Source organism: Leptidea sinapis, chromosome 9, assembly GCF_905404315.1.
Source record: "Leptidea sinapis chromosome 9, ilLepSina1.1, whole genome shotgun sequence".
Taxonomy (NCBI): Eukaryota; Metazoa; Arthropoda; class Insecta; order Lepidoptera; family Pieridae; genus Leptidea; species Leptidea sinapis.
In genome coordinates, this window is record NC_066273.1 from 5,864,681 (window position 1) to 5,883,322 (window position 18,642).

Below are 18,642 nucleotides of genomic sequence, written 5' to 3' on the forward strand. Positions count from 1 at the left end.
GGAGGCAGCGATGATAAATTAAATGATTATTTGGTCACTGTCTTGGCGAAGCACCGTCTAAGTTGGCGAATTCAAGCGGCTTGTCGTCGTGACAAAATAGGTTTCTTCAAAATATATGTACCGAAATACAAATCCATGGCGAAAAGCATGAAACCAAAGACCTTCACAAGAAGATTCGTGAAATTACAAAAAAGTTCAGTTCTAAAACATGGACCATCGAAAACTCGGAGGGAAAGGTTGTGACTGAACTGGAAAATACTCTGAAAGTCTGGAAGAATTACTGCCAGTCGCTCTTCTTTGACCCTGATTCGCGCAGCTATATCTCCACTGAACCGGAAGATCAGGACTTGGAACCTCTTATTCTTAGAGAAGAAGTTAAAGCTGCAATCAACCATCTAAAAGGAGGGAAGGCAGTTGGAAATGACTGTATTCCAATAGAGACAATCAGATGTTGCGGAGATTTCGGAGTAGATATGTTTCACACCATATGTAACAAAATTTGGGTGAGCGGAATGTGGCCGAAGGAATGGACGCACTCTGTTTTCATACCATTACACAAAAAGGGGTCTACAACGAAATGCAATAACTATAGTCTTATAGCGCTCATACCACATGCCAGCAAAATTTTACTCCATATAGTAAACGAAAGACTGAAGGCTTATATTCTGAAGGAAATAGCACCAGAGCAGGCCGGTTTCGTAAAGGGCAAAGGTACACGAGAACAGATCCTAATTGTGAGACAAATAATAGAGAAAGCAAAGGAATTCAACAGACCGACTTTCATATGCTTCGTTGATTTCCAAAAGGCATTTGATTCTGTTAAATGGCCACAACTATGGAAGATCCTCATAGAGATGGGAGTGCCCAAGCACTTGGTGCAAATCATCAGAGCCCTTTATGAACATGGTTCCGCTTCAGTCAAGGTGGATAATGTCACGTCCGACCCACTTCATCCCTCTGCAGGAGTCAGGCAGGGCTGCATTTTGTCGCCTCTTCTGTTCAATATTTATACGGAGCACATTATGAGGATAGCTCTAGAAGATTGGACAGATGGCATACCAATTGGCGGCAAAAACATATCCAATCTCCGATATGCCGACGACACCACGTTAATAGCGACAAGTAAGGAAAACATTGCTGAATTATTACATCGTATCGAGCATACCAGCCTCCAGTATGGCCTTAAAATAAACCGGCAGAAAACAAAAATGATGATTGTCGATCGTAGTCAAAACAAAGCACCAGATATAGTCGAGATTGCTAATTGCGAGGTTGTACAGTCATACATATACTTAGGATCACTGGTCGCTAATACTGGTGGCTCGGAAGACGAAATTAGAAGGCGAATGGCTATTACCAGATCTGCAATGCAGAAGTTGACGAGGATATGGCGGGACAGGAATATCACCAAAGCTACTAAAGTTCAGTTAGTAAGATCTCTAGTGTTTCCCATACTACTATATGGTGCCGAAACATGGACAGTCAAAGAACGAGAGAGACAAAGGATTGACGCACTAGAAATGTGGTGTTGGAGACGAATGCTACGAGTATCTTGGACACAACGCCGCACAAACGTCTCGATACTTGAAGAGCTCAAGGTGAAAGAAAGGCTTTCATCTATAGTCAGAGCCCGTATCCTCAGATACTTCGGACATATCACGCGACGTGGAGAGCATGCCATAGAGAGACTTGTTGTTCAGGGAAGGGTCAACGGCAGTAGGTCAAGAGGACGCTCCCCTATGCGCTGGACAGACCAGATCAAAGCCTTAACCAATACTCCCCTCAACACATGTGCCAGAGAAGCAATAGCCAGGGATAACTGGCGTAGAATCAATCCGACGAAGAAGAAGAAGTCTTGGCGAATCGTTTGTATCGCAAGCCGTCTAGTGAGTCGTCTTTATTACCGCCGTATACTTCACTATTTTTTAAGATTTTTTGTAAGACGCAAAGTTTCCGAGATATTGCTAAAAAGTGTTTTTACAGCTTTTTCCAAGATGGCGGCCGGGAGACAAGGGTGGCGACCTCACAAACTTGAGGTTAAGCTTCTATTGACCCCCCACACATGTCCCAAAAATAAAACTGTGTCCTCTAAAAATGCAGTATTCGGTCCTTAAATTGTATTATTTCAATAGACTATTTATAATGACATAATATCCCAGCAGAACTGTCAAAAAGATTCTCTTATAATTATTTATACAGAAATTATATTCGAATTTGAAAATATTAAGGGTCACGGAATGAAATAAAAACTCTCAAGTTTTATCAAACACAGTGTGCAAAATTTGTTTAATATCGGTTCAGTAGGAGTCGTCGCGGGCAAACAATGTGACATGAAATATGTATATATAATGATAGAATATGATATAGCTTATTACTGATATAGGTATTGAAAAGAATAGATCAATTAAAATGAAAATGGACAGATCATATTATGATGTCACCTAGGTAAGTAGTGTGGAGCAAAAAACAGGCCTGGTTAATTACTTTAGTATGCGTGACAGGCTATGTCTTACACTCGTGATTTGTATGTTACTTTGTGTTAGTGTGCGTGCATTGCTCAAAATAGAGGTTTGTTGACAGTTGTCAACCTCAACTTTTTTTGACGTTTTCAAAGCTGTCACAAATGAATATAAATAAATGTATTTTTACAAATATCTGTTTTTTTTTTTAGTAAAAAACGAAAATTTCATATTTTAACCTTTAACATATTTACATACTAATTTAACTCGTATAGATATCTCTAGTTATGAAAACATTTGCACTTGAAATTGATTCCACTCTTAGCTCTTAGTGTAAGAACGGTTCAATGTCGCAAAATGAAGGCATCATGAAAAACATTTAAACATAATATAATAGACTGTTAAATAAAAACGTCTGATTTCTAAATTACTTTTAAGATCAAAACATTTACTGCTTTATACATTTATATTGGTTTCCACTTGGTATCAAAATTTGTATTACAAGCAAATTGATTGCAATAAAATCAGCATTTGTAATTATTATTTGAGTGATGTAGATAACTGTCAGATAAAATACTAATGACTTACCTTTACTGAATCATCACTGATAATGCTCAGTACTCATAAATTGCAAAAACAATCTGCATCTGATTTTATTGACTATTTTCCCAGTGGACTGTAGTGATTTTCCCTCAATCGATAAAAAGCTCATCGTTAAAATAATAAATATATTGATATAAAATAAAGATTCATAGAGATAATCATAATTATTTCCCGTATCGAGGGAGTAAATTATAGCCTTTATTTTATAAATTAATACGTATTTGAAACAGAATTTATAATAATATGATTTTAATAGATTCTTATTATATAGAGGTAAGTTGTACGAGCTGTATGATATAATAATTATAGGACAAAAGCATAATACCAATATATATGTATAATAAGAAAGAAAACGTATTCATAAAGTCATCACTCCGAGTAGTAAAAACAATTTACAATACCACGCTGATTTTATGGTACCTATCCCTCAACGGCATTGTAAATTCATCGACATGCAACTAATTCATGCTACAACACTATTTCAAAATCGTGTGTGGTAAAAAACAAAGCGATCAAAAGTTTTATTTATCCAAATACGGTTGTATAACATAAGAAATCGTTCTACCAAAGTTTAATTGCAGGCAATGAAGTAATTAAATGTGACAGTCGTAAAACACTGCTCAACTATAAAATATTACCCGTATGGAAGGAACACACTCATGGTACGAGAAGGTAGAAGTAGTTTACTGAACACTGGCTTGTTCAAATACTATTTTTTTTATTCTAGACCAGTCGCATAGTATAAGAAGAAAGACCTACTTACTTTTAAAGCCACGTTTGAAATATAAACTCACTAATGAAAAATTATGGGATAAATTTAAAAGTGCTGTAGACCTTCGATCAAATTTACCCAATCTATCACATGGAGTTAATAATTGTGGCAATGCATTTACAAGTGCACTTCTATAAGCTGCAGATGAAACATTCCCTTTGAAAAAGTCATCTAGTGGCCATATCCCTTCTCCACCTTGGTGGGATAAAGAATGTACTGAAATAGTTACATTAGGAAAAGAAGCTGAGAAACTGTGCAGTAGAGACATGTCAGACGAGAACTTTAACGCCGTATCTGATGCTATATCAAGTGCACGAAAACTACTAAAAGAAAGAAAAATGTAGGGATGGATAAATATTTAAAAAAAAAATAAAAAACAGCTTAAATTTATTTATTGACTGTGTATCTACAAGTGAAGGAATTTTTTTAAATCAATTAAGTTTATTCAAATAAGTAAATATATTTTAGTTATTTTAAAAATGAAAACAAATTTAATATTTTATGATATTATGAAAAATATAAAATTTTCGATGTGCTTCTATGTTCTAATTAATTAGGTATGCGTGAGGAAAGAGCACTGCCGATCCTCGCTCTCTTTTACACCTTACCTTAGCTACGCCCGTATGATCGTTGCGTTTTAAGTGCAAAAATAAAGTGTTGAATAAACTTATGAACTATCGTAACACATCACTAAATGATCTGCAGCGTAGCGTACTGCTTTCCACGACTATATCGAACTGAATTATTCTCTATGAGACTTGCCTCATATCGCCGTAATTACACTAGAACTCTCATCCCTTATTTTTATTATTTATAATTAACAAATTACATATAAATATCAAATTTCTTGTACATACATAAACTTATTCGAGTTTTACTGTGTACAAAAGGTGGTCGGTACACATTATGTATATACAAACTTATATATTTAAAGTGTAATACTTAATATAAAAGAAAAAGGACACAACTTAAAACTACAAACAAATAATATTATTTAAATTATTATAAATATAATTACGAAAAAAAATTAAATTAACAACAAAACAATAGTAGTTTAATAATTCAACAGTTATTTTATTGTGGACCACAGAAAAAAAACTATTTATATCTGTGGGCCGTTCTTGTTAAAAATTGGAGTGTTTTGTTGAAAAAAAGTAATGTCTGGTATAGAATTGCTGCTGAACTGCTTTTATAATAGTCAAAATACATGATCGGATTTGGTACGGCCTTTTTTAATCAGAAAAAGGGACGAGACGAGCAGGACGTTCAGGTGATGGTAATTGATACGCCGAGCTCATAAGAATGCAGTGCTGCTCGGGATTCTTGAAACACCCAAAAATTCTGAGCAGCACTACTAATTTTGCGCATGAGACATAAGATGTTAGGTCTCATTTTACCAGTAATTTCACTAGCAACGGCGCCCTTCAGACCGAAGCACAGTAATGCTTACACATTACTGATTCACGGCATAAATACGCGCCGTTTACCCATAATCTAATCTAGTCCATGCAACGGAGCCTCCCACTGGTAATGAGTAAATAAAATGGATAGTATGCCGCAGTACGGAGTCCGCAGCCTAACCAATTGGTGCGAGGCGCTTAACGCACCATCCGATGGCCGCCCGTACCAAATCCGGCCATGTGTTTAGACTATAAATAAACTAAATAGCATACTTAATGCCCCTTGACCTATGACGTAATCTGAATGGTTTATTTTTAGCAGCTTCAAGTCGTATATGAACATGTTCACGAACTTTATTGGTGTAGAATATAGAGTATCTATTAGAATCGTGCAACTTAAGTAACAATCCTTACAGTTTGTTAATACTTAACCCACAGACGCAATAAACCATTGTTTTCATTTACTATTATTTAATAAGCTTATTTTTTAAATATCTAGTTTTCAATTTAGAATGATAATATGTACCTAAACAATTTGTTATGTTTTAAAGTGATGGGTTATCATATCACTTCTGGGATTAATTCCACAAATAAATGAGTGTTGAACAATGCAAACAAAATTTATGAACTTTACGTCACTCGAACGGTTGAGTTTGGAAAGCGCTCGCACGGAACGTGACAGGTCGCGGGTTCGAGTCCAGCATCCTTCATAAACTTTGTTTTCAAAATTTTATTTGTATAATAATAATATGATTATCTATGATTATTTCAGTATTGCTTAAGCATAGAAGAATTAAAGTATTGTATGATAGTTAAAAAAAAAATTATAAAAAAAAACTTCGCACACTGACATTCCCTACATTTGAAACAAGATATCTCAAGCTTAAATAATTTATACGTCTAGATAGAGTCTCTTGCTACTAGACTGCGGATGAAAACAGGGCAGTCTTATTACCTTAGTGTGCGTGACAACCTTATTCTCGAGATTTGTTTGTCACTTAGTGTTATTGTGCGTGCATTGCTGATAATAAAGGAAATTTGTCAACCTCAATTTTTTTCGACGTTTTCACATTCTATATAGACGTATAAATGTCTAAGATTAAACGTAAAAATAAATTAAATCTGCGATATTTTGGTGCTGGCTTCACGTAAAACATGAAAATTGTGAATTTTAAAATCTAGGTATATTAAATTGTTTAACACAAATATATATCTAGAGTACACCTAGTTTACTTTAGTTATTTTGATAGTATTGCAATATTATGTAGAATTTTTTATTGCTCTGTAAGAATAGAAATCTCTTGGGTACCAAAGGTATTGGTATGGCAAAAGAAAACGAGGAAGACAGCACACAAGGTGGGAATATGAAATAAAATTGACAGCAGGACTTAACTGGAGAATAGTTGCCCAAAACAGAAAAGAGTGGAAATCGTTGGAGGAGGCCTTTGCCAATCGGCACGCCGAACTAAGAGACATTTTATAGTTTGTACTATTTAGCTCAAGATTATTGGTTATTCAAATGTCAAATGTTTTTTAGTTCGGAATAAAATGGCTTTATTATTATTATAAGAATAGAAATGTATTTACATTTATACGGTAAATTTTAATTCTAACAGGCGTTTTAAGTTAATGCACACGCTCCAACCTACAGCATAAATGTATTATATTGATAAATAAGTCTTTGTTAGGTAACAAATGTCTTTCACACGTTGTTGTAAAATATTAGAGCAATTTTAAAGCACTCAAAATCAGAGTTAGCCACAAATCTTCAGAAATAATGTCGTATCATTAAATTTCACTCAACGTAGGTAACCTGAAACCGGCGATCAATTTCACTCCACACCATTATAGGCTGTATTATACTATCTATTTACAAGATACAAGAAATAGTTTTCTGTGTCATATTCATTTAAAACAATGTAACAACTAAGTTCTCTACTCGTTTCGGTTTATTGTATGCCAATATAGTAACTATATCTTTCAAATAACGCTTATTGTTCTCTGTACTCGTTCTGAGTAGATCGAAAAGATTTTCATGAGTGTTTGATGTAGTTTAAAATGAAACATTGTTAGCATTTTGTATTATCAAGCAGACACATATTTAAGAGAAATAGTGCATTTTAGAAGTACAGGTACTATATAAATATAAATTATCTATATAACATCAAAGAAATTTGTTAATTTTTTGTACTTGCCTATAATTTATGTATAAAATGCTTTTCTTTTTTGCCTCAAAGAAGTTAGATGTCATCAAATCCACTTATATAAATATACCACAGGTCCGTCCATACATGGACTCTCTGGTCTATACTTTTTTTTATGGAATAGGAGGACAAACGAGTATATATATATATATATATATATATATATATATATATATATATATATATATATCGAACGAACTGTACTAAACGGGTAGATAGCTTGGCATAATATATTTATAATTGTTATTAATTTATTACTTCCTTGTGAAAAACCGAACTAATATTGATGGTAATTTATTTTTAAAAGCGTAGATCATTTATACGTCTAGACTGTGACAACTGTGAAAACGTCGAAAAAATTGAGGTTGACTGTTAACCTCTAGTTTGAGCAATGCACGCAAGCCAACATAAAGTGACATACAAGCATAAGACGTAGCATATCACGCACTCTAAAGTAATAAACCTGGCCTATTTTCTTCTAAGTGGCTCTATCTAGACGTATAGCGGCCGTTTTCTTTCTATCCTTGGTTTAACTTACTGGAGGTAGATAAATCTATCCTTTTACGCCTACCTAGATTTCAATAACCTATCGACAGATCACATCGGACTATAATTACTAATAATGCAACTATATTGAACATTACTATGGATAGATAAGATCTTGTTATCAAAAGGTGATAGCAATATATCGGTAACTAGAGATACGTTATTGAAAACGGCCGTTAATGATCTAAGATCAAAAGCATTTAAACTTATAACTGAGACATCCAATATAACTTTAATAATATAGATTACAGTTTGACCGCTTGCAACCAACGCGCCCACAAGCATACACTATTCACGTTTCGTTACATAAGTCTATAATTCACACTTCTATAATTCATTGCCAGATGCTAAAAACAAGATGTTAAGTTAAGTTTAAGTTTTTGATGAAAATTGCGGAGTCACCTCTATGTGAGTCATGTGGAACAGTTGAGCACTTGTTAAAGGAATGTGTCCGATTTCAGTCTAGTAGAGACAAAATTGTAGGACTTATGGGTTTGAACAGATTTGATACATGTTTGTAAATATGTATACTTGCCCGTCCTGCATCTAAGGATGCCATAAGTCTGTTTAAATCCATAAGTCTTATTGTTTGAACACTATAGATATAACTTGCTTTTGGTTTAACTGTTTTTTTAGTTTGTTAAGTTAATAATTTTGTTTTTCTTTTGTCTTTTTAATGTACTTAGATTATAATGAGGGTGACATGTACATACGTATAAAAGCCCCTAAATCAAGAAATAAAAAAAAAAAGATGTTAAGTTTCATTAGACCTTAGCAATTTTACTTGCTATGGTGCACAATAATGTGAAAGTCAAAGTCAAATAAACTTTATTCAACTAGGCTTAAAGTAAGCGCTTTTGAATAGTCACCACAAATATTTCTTTTAAATTACTGAATTTACCATATTAAGTTCGTAAAAAGTTGAGATCGTGAGTACATCCAAGACACTCAATGGCCACTTTTATCAATCAAATAGAGTATTTTACAATGGCTAAAATATACATAACAAATTAATAAAAAGGCATAAAAGGCATTTATTTTCTCAAAATTGATTCCTTTAACTTTCTTTCTAATAACTACTAGATACTACTACCGCTTCGGAAACAAATGGCGCTCTGAGAGAGAAGAAGCAGCGCAAGAAACTCTCCCAGTATTCTTTTTTTGCGCTCTTTTCAATAAAAATATAAAATATTTTACAGTCATTTCTATCGCTATAAAATAATCACAATCTAGTCCCAGGCTGTCCGATCATTTAGATATTCAGCAGTGGAGTAATAGGATTTACGACAGAGCCATTTTTTTATAAATATAATTTGTAAGGTGCTACATCCAATATATGAGTCGCGTTTCAATAATATAAATTATTTCGTAAAAAGTAATAAATAATTAACTGTATAAATATAAATTATCGTCTAATAGATGCATCAAACTTTAGAGCTTGAAATCATTGTTTACGTAAGGATGCTTCGTGAACATGAAAAGGCGCCACTACATACTTATACATAAATACATATTAGGGTACGTTGTTAAGATAATTTACGTCCAAATTAATCATTAATCACGGAGAGTGTTCCGAAGAGCTGTTTAACCTGATTCCTGTCGCCAAATTCCACCTTTACGTAGCTCCACAAATTAGGATATCATCTCCACCATGTGATGTAGGCGTTCTCCCACAGTGCGATTTTCAAGGAACTTTCTTCCTTGTACTACAAACCTGTGAGCTTCCTTGTGCGATGTTTCCGCGACCTTCAAAAAAAGTGCGTACACATTATTTAAAGACCGGTAATACTCCTGTGATTCCTCTAGTGTTGCAATAGAATGTGGGCGGCGGTGATCACTTAACACCAGCTGACCCATACGCTCGTTTGTCCTCTTTTTCCATTAAAGAAAAGCATAGATTTGAACGTAGCTACAGATAAAAAAGATTTAAGCCAAAAGCCATAAATATATCTGAACGTAAATACTTGCTATGTATGAAATAAGTTGTAGATAAATTAATTTTATATCTCACAGTCGTGAGTGCGGCTTGCCCCCGGGCAACAGTTCCGTGAGAAAGCCTGTTGTATGCCTGCGCCGGCGCAACAAGCTCCGTCAACGCTCTGTCAACTTACATTTGATGTAAACGCCTATCGAACGACCAAAACGTTTTTGTTGATTTGTGATCGCGACGTACAAGTCAATTTACATAATGGATTGTCTCATGTGCTACGTTTTGGAACTCCATTGTAAAAGATAAGAATGTACACGTAAATTTATATATTTTTATAAAAAGGCATTAATTTTCTCAAAATTGAGTCCATTAGAATTCTTTTTGATGTCATTTCTAATATACTAGATACTACTACCGCTTCGGAAACAAATAGCGCTCTGAGAAAGAAGAATGGCGCAAGAAACTCTCCCAGCATTCTGTTTTTGCACTCTTTTTAAAAAAATATACAATATAGTACTGTCATTGTTATTGCTATAAAATAATCATAATCTAGACCCAGGCTGTCCGATCACTTAGATATTCAGAAGACTAACGATAGAGTCATTTTTAATAAAACATTTAAATTGATTTATAGATAATGCCTGAACAGTGGCTGGGACTTTTTTATAAAAGTGTATACATTTACCCTTAAAGCTATTATGTATCTTAAGAAGCCTACTAGAATTAGTTACAAGCGATGCCTAATTTCTAGTGTTATAATAATGAAAATCATTACATCTGCTAGATGAAGTAATTGTTTTTGTGATTGATGTAGAGACTTAGCAGCTGTGTATTATTGTTTTTAGTGAGATTGAAATACTAATGAGCGTAGAATTCACAAGAGTCAGCGGGATCACAGGAGCGTTTTGGACCTTTTAGAAGGAAGTGGATTTTTGAAGGCATTTTTAAAGGTACGATCGGCATATTTTTTACGGGGCTTAAGGAGACTCCTTTATATGTTTTTATTATAAAAATAAGGGATGAGACGAGCAGGACGTTCAGTTGATGGTAATTGATACGACATGCCCATTTCAATGCAGTGCCGCTCAGGATTATTGAAAAACCCAAAAACTCTGAGCGGCACTACAACTGCGCTCGTCACCTTGAGACATAAGATGTCAAGTCTCATTTGCCTAGTAATTTCACTAGCTACGGCGCCCTTCATACCGAAACACAGTAATGCTTTCATATTACTGATTCACGGCAGAACTAGGCGCCGTTATGGTACCCATAATCTAGCCGCCATCCGGTCCAAAGGAGCCTCCCACTGGTTGACACTTAGTATCTAGCCACTTGTTAGTGAACCCAAATTTTTGACACCGCACATGACAAAGCGGGGTCTATAGTCTTTAAAAGAAAGTGGACTTCAGTGAGAAGAACTAACTAATAAATTTCTTGTTGAAAAAAAATAAAAAAAAAATAATATATTGTGTTACTTTCTGGAGTTTGTAGCTTACGAAGGATACAATATGTCTGCTTTTAGATCAACGGGATTTTGATTCAACTTCCGTTGAGAACAAAAGTAAATCCATCTGCAGTACACTATATATGATATCATAAATGGAAGTGATCACCTCCTCTGGAGCAGTTTTCTGTGCCCTTAGTTTTTTTTTACATTAGAAGGGTAAGTTCACCTGATGGAGCGTATGCATACATATATGTTGATACAATTACTACTTATAACAGTTATCATGATCATCATGTTCACGAAGCATCCTTACAAAAACAATGAATTCAAGCTCTTGAGTTGAATGCATCCAATCTACGATAATTTATATTTAAACAGTTTATACTTTATAACTTTTGATGAAATAATTTATATTATTAGTTGACCCAGCAAACGTTTTAATGTTATACAGATTAGTAAAAAAAAATTGGGGTATAAAATATAGATGTTGGCTGATTCTCAGACCTACCCAATATGCACACAAAATTTCATACAAATTATTTAGCCGTTTCGGAGTAGTTGGTAACAAACACCGCGACATGAGAATTTTATATATTGGATTTCAATACATATTGGATCTTACAGCACCTTACAAACTAATTTGTCATGTATATTACAGCCATTGTAAAATAACCTATTTGATTGAAGAGCGGCCGTTGAGTTTCTTGTATGTTTATGTTTGCTCTACTTTTTCCGAACATATGGTCGATTCAGTAATTTAAAAGAAAGTTTTTTGTGGGGATTTTCAAAAGTGCTTAGTCTAAGCCTAATTTAATTAAGTTTTTTTGACTTTGATTATGATTATATATCCAACCCCCCCTGGACATCAGCAATACCAGTTGTCATAAGATGCATTACCGGCTTTTGGGAGTATGTTTTACATTTGAAGGTCTGTAAGTCGTATTGGATCGGTAATAGAGCACCCCACAGATGTTTTTTTTTTGCACCCAAACAAAGGGAAAGGGCTACCCTCCGGGAAAGCGACGGGAGGGAGGTGGTGAATGCTCATGCATACCAACGCAGCCTAAGTCTGCGTTGGTTATGTGGGACTCACGTAAAACCTGGGTGCTTACCCACTAAACACTACCTGAGGTTGGCTTTGGGCAGGTGCCCTCTAAGCCTTCATCGAAGGCGACCTTCTCTTGGGGAGAGAGAGGCGCAAGCGGGACTCCCTATGGAGTATCTGCTGAGATACCCCGCAGATGATAGCACAAAGTAGCTATTCCAGGTTAAAAGAGTGTTTTTTGTGAATGGTTATGGAATTCCAGACATCAACTTCTGTTTGAATTTCGCATTTTGAAGAGCTTGCTGTAACATACATGACATTCTTAATGGTAGCAAAGATTGAGAATGGAGCGCTCGCCCTTAGGCTATTAAATAATAAGTTAAATTGTAAGATATTACTTTGCAATCATATTTTTATGCAAAAAAGAATCCCGCTGAGTTTTAGTTAAACTTTTTCTTAGAATGGGTGGTAGTTTATGACTTTCAATAAGTGATATCACATCCTATTTTGAATAAAAATATTTGAATTTGAATTTGACGTAATTCAAAGTATATTATCAGAATTACCCAGAGGGCATTGAGGAGCACTCCATATGATATATGCGGGTGAATATGCAGACGCCACATCTCTACGTACAAAGATTACATTACATTATGTGTACGCCACAAGTTAGGATATCATCCCCACCATCTGGTTAAGTGGCGGTCCTCCACTGTGCGGTTTTCGAGGAGCTTTCTTCCACGTACTACAAAGCTGTGGAATGAGCTTCCTTGTGCGGTGATTCCGGGACGATACGACATTAAAAAGCGCGTACATCTTCCTTAAAGGCCGGCAACTCTCTTGTGATTCCTCTGGTGTTGCAAGAGAATGTGGGCGGCGGTGATCACTTAACACCAGGTACGCTCGTTTGTCCTCCTATTCCATAAATATAAAAAAAAAAAAAATGTGTCCGTCTCTTTTTACTGTCTCGCTTTTTCGTTTCATCGTCTTTTAAATCACAACTAAAGTAGTTTTCACTTCAAAAACATTTAACCTGCAAACTGAAGGTTTGATCAAGTAGGCCATCAGACAGCGTAATGTGCCCAGAGGGTGTCACACAATTGAAGTGGTACAGCAAGTCAAAGTAGGCTTTCACGCTAAGCTAATCACAAACAAAGGCAAGCACATGCTTCGATGGAGCGTAGCGGTAATTGCGTTTCAATTGACATGGGAAAAGTAACACAGATTACTAAACTGTTACGAGAGTTTTTGGTTTCACACTTTGATTTATTTATTAATATTCATCAGTATCCCGACAGTCCTAAAAGCCCGCCACGTACTCGTACCAATGTGTGTTCGGCTATCGAATATGTAGGGGGTACCTGTTGTACCTAGGACAGTTTTTTAGATATGTATTTTTTATTTTTATTTGACAAACTGTACTCAAACAATTTTTGCATATTTGGAAAGGTTAGTTATTTGAGTACTCACCACCAAAATATCATGAATGTATATTTCATACTTACAAGTGTTTTAATAATTAAAACGAAAAAAGGGATTGATTGATTGCCGGCAACGCTCTTGTGATTCCCCTGGTGTTGCAAGAGAATGTGGGCGGCGGTGATCACTTAACACCAGGTGACCCGTACGCTCGTTTGTCCTCCTATTCCATAAAAAAAAAAAGGGATTTAACATATGTACTCTATGTACCTAGGCCAGTACTATGGTGTACCTAGGACACATTGAGGAATTGGGGGTAATTTATGGAATATATAACTATTTTAACTACAACCGTTTTATTCGTTTAAATAACATATTTAACAAAAATTAACCCATGAATTCTGAACAGAATCAAAATGATATTCATAGTTTTTTTTTTTCTAATGAGACAAAGCTTTTATATTTTATTAGGAATATTATATTACGTGGATTTGAAATAATTTAAAATAATAAAATTTTAATGAAGAAAGACAATAAAATTTAACATTGCGGGATTTTTTGACCAGCCTTATGGCCTAGGTCAGGGGTGCTCAAGCTTGAACTGCTGGCGATCTACCTCAAAATTTTTAGACTACGATCGATCGGCTCTGAGAGGCTTCAAGTATGTGTGATGAAGGATTGCCGTCTAGGTAGAGTGTCATGATGACATAGGTTTGCGCAAAATATACATTTTTTTAGTCAAGGTAAGTGTAGGTCTGCTCTTAAATGTCAATGAAATCTCATAATTATTATTTAAAATTGCGAGTTTATTGGTTCTTACAAAACAAACGCGTTCTAAAGTTCTAAGCTTAACTAAAGAGTGACTTTTGAGCATACTTTTCATAAGATGGTACGTAATTACCGATTTTAGTTTATTATACCGGATTTTTTTCTCGAGATCGACTCAAAAAGCACTCGCGATCGACGCGAGATCGTTTGAGCACCCCTGGCCTAGGTACAAATAGTGCCAAGGTACAACAGGTTCCCCTACGTTTAATTCGATACTTTATAAGGTCGGCGTGATTGTGTTTTTTTTATTTATGTAAGAGGAGAATAAGTTAGTGTTCGGGTCACCTGATGCTAAGTGATCACCCACACCCACCACACACATTCTCTTGTAGCACCAGAGAAATCACAGGCCTTTTATAAAGATATATGCACGTTGCGGAAATTAGACCGTTTATACCATATCATGCAATTAAATTTTTTTTTGAAGATACACATGTCCTGTCATCCTGGAACGGTGTTTCCACAAGGAAGCTTATTCCACAGCTGGGTTGTAAGTGGAAGAAATTTCCTTGAAAACCGCACTGTGGTATGCGTGTCTTGCGAAAGTGGAATTCGGCGGCAGGCATCAGGTCAAACAGTTCTTTGGAACACTCTCAGTATTAATGCAAGACACACAATGAAGCGATATCTCTACACATCACCGGATGATCTAGTCATTCATAGAGCACTGGATCCCCGACAACTCGGGCAGCTCTGCGTTGCACGCGGTCAAATAGTTGGAACTCATACTTGGGTGTGCCAGACCAGAGATGACAGCAATACTCCATATTTAACCGGACCTGCGCTTTGTAGAGCGCTAGATAATACACAGTATTGACAAATCTTCTCTGTATTTGCCAGGCACTTAGTTTTTTTGACTAGTGGGAGGCTACCTTGCACAGAATGCCGGCTAGATTATGGGTACCACAACGGCGCCCATTTCTGCCGTGAAGCAGTAATATGTAAGCATTATGTGGTTCGGTCTGAATGGCGCCGTAGCTAGTGAAATTACTGGGCAAATGAGACTTAACATCTTACGTCTCAAGGCGACGAGCGCAATTGTAGTGTCGCCTTGAATTTTTGGGTTTTTCAATAATCCTGAGCGGCACTGCATATGGGCAGAGTGTATCAATTACCATGAGCTGAACGTCCTGCTCGTCTTGTCTCTTATTTTCATAAAAAAAACTTAATCATTAGCATTTAAGCTGCAAATAGACGCCTAGTACGTGCCTTGGGCATCGGATCTACAGAGTAACCACGTTTACAGGATCATTCTTGATGATATCATTATCGATGTAAGGCACACACGAATAGAATATATAATATTGGTAAGCAATACAAGTTTTACCTGTGGGTAAATAGAACACTATGAAGTGGCTCCTATTAGCATAATATGTCCAAGTGACCTTAATGTATTCAATGCACAAACTCAAACAAAAAACCCGAATCTTGTCAAAGTATTGCTCTGCCAAATATTCATTGGTTTTGGCATGCAAATGATATTTACTATGAGTGGTTTGACACGGCCAAAATTATTGTAAAACAAAGGGAAATAAAATTTAAATTATGTTTAATTATTGCATTACAAATACCATAAACATGTATGCACAGGATTTCTTGCCTTTTGTTTGCAGAGCCTTAAAGTAACAACCATGTTAAGTCAGTGTATTTGTTTTCGATTTACGCCTTTTTAAACTTACCTTACGAAAATATTGTTCAAGCGACATGAATTTAAATTCAAAAACCTTATGGATAATACATTTTAACTGGTTCATTATAATTAAATTATTTCTCAATGAATTTATATGTTAGATACTTTTTATCTTTTCTTTTTATCTCTTCTGCTATGAAAACATTTTTTTTAGACCACGGACTAGTAAAAAAAGAAGGACTCCGCGCCGTGATATTAGCAAGTGAAGCACCTTTGTGCTAGTGTGTGTGGGTTACGGGGTATACCAGTTACACAATTTTTTCTCCCTTAAATAATCATATATCCACAAATACTTTTATATTATTGTTTTTACACTTTTTCACAACGCACGACGGCATTTGGAAAATATTTTATTGCGACGCAAACTAATCTGTCACAGACTATGGCAAATGTCATAGTGGCGGCCGATCGGCTTGTATTAGTGTAAGTGTATGCGTGGGTCTATGTATTTACACGTTTACGGGCTTGTTTTGGTGCCTCACTGGTGCCTGACACGGAGTCTTACTTATTTTTTTACTCGTCCGTGGTCTTAAACACGTGTTTTATTAGACAGTGATCTAACTATAATAACGTCAGTGACCTAACAATAACGACGTCTAAAATGGAATTTATCTTTTTCTATTACAAAACAGTGTTTAGCTCGTGTTTAACTAAAACGTCATTAAGCACGACATAAACTGAAATGTACAGGAACAATTAAAGGAACGGAACGCAATTTTTGACGACTGTCATCTTTCTGTCATAATATAATCTATCCGTTTGTAATACAAACTTTTTTAAAATAAGTGTACAACACATGTTTAACTTCTTTGTAATAACACAGTATATAAGTATATACTTCTTTTTTGTCTTAAAACAGTAATGAATTGTACTTTTAATTAAAATACACCTATTTTAATTAAGCCTTCATAGGTGTCCCACTTTTTCAAGTTATTATATTACAAGGGTACCTAATTGGAATAAGCCTTTTCAAAAAAAAATCCATACACAGCGAATAAACCTAAACTCCTACATTTTAAATAAATCAATTAAAGAAGCATTAGTATGAAAAACTGACAGACGTTGTTTTCATGAATTTGTCAATAATATTTCAAAACATCAAGAATTATTTGGTAAAAAATGCTCCCTGTTGTTATGAAATTGTTTCACAGCAGAACTGTCAAACCGTGCGTCAATAAATTCTCTCATAGAAAATGTATCCATACAAAACAAATATTGAAAATAAAAATAATTATGGGTCCCAAATCGAAATAAAAACTATCCTATCTTTCCAGTTGGACTAAACTGCTCTCCATGAAGTAATCCCCATTTAAATCCGTTCATTAGTTTAGGAGTCCATCGCGGACAAACAACGTGACACGTAATTTTGATATATTATGATTTATGATATATATACTAGCTGACCCGGCAAACGTTGTTTTGCTATATAAATTATTTTTAGAGTTAGACCGTTTCTTATAAATTGCAACATTACTTTATTTCCTAAAATAAAAGAATTTTTCTGAAATAAACGTAGCCAAAGTTACTCCTTATTCAATCAGCTACCTGCCAATAAAAGTCCCGTCAAAATCGTTCCAGCCATTTCCGAAATTAGCCGGAACAAACAGACAGACAGACAGACAAAAGTTGTAAAAAATGTTATTTTAGTGTATTATTCATATATACATGTAGTAAAAAACGGTTATTTCAATATTACAAACAGACACTCCAATTTTATTTATATGTATAGATTAAGATAAACTTACACATTGTTATGGGTATGTTTTTAATGTATTCACATATGATTAAGGTAATGTCATAACGAAGTGAACTAATATATTATAGCGTAAAAAATATTAGGCGTTTTACAAAATATAGCATATCGTTATAACGCGATTTCAATATATAGCCGTTGCGAACACCTCTAGTAATCATCACTATATATAACTATCATTATAGGAACTATCAGCATTTCCGTTTTGGATAGCTAGGCTGATGCGTTGGCCGAAATAGCTGACAGAGTTTGGGTATCTTGACACCAAACGACACACAGAACTAAGACTCACTAATACCCACATATTGCTGTCTTCGGCAGTCGAAACAGTAGCCCCAGCACCAACCGAAGTTTGGACAATCTACTTCATACGCCTAAAGATATTTTAACTGCCGTTAAATTCCAACGAGATTTCACACATAATTAACTAAAAAAGGCGTAGGTACGTGCATTTTAAATGGCTGGGTCCATCTTCAAGTGTTTTTAAATCTGAATTGTATTGTAGGTAATATTTTGACTTAATGTCATTATAATAATTATTGGACG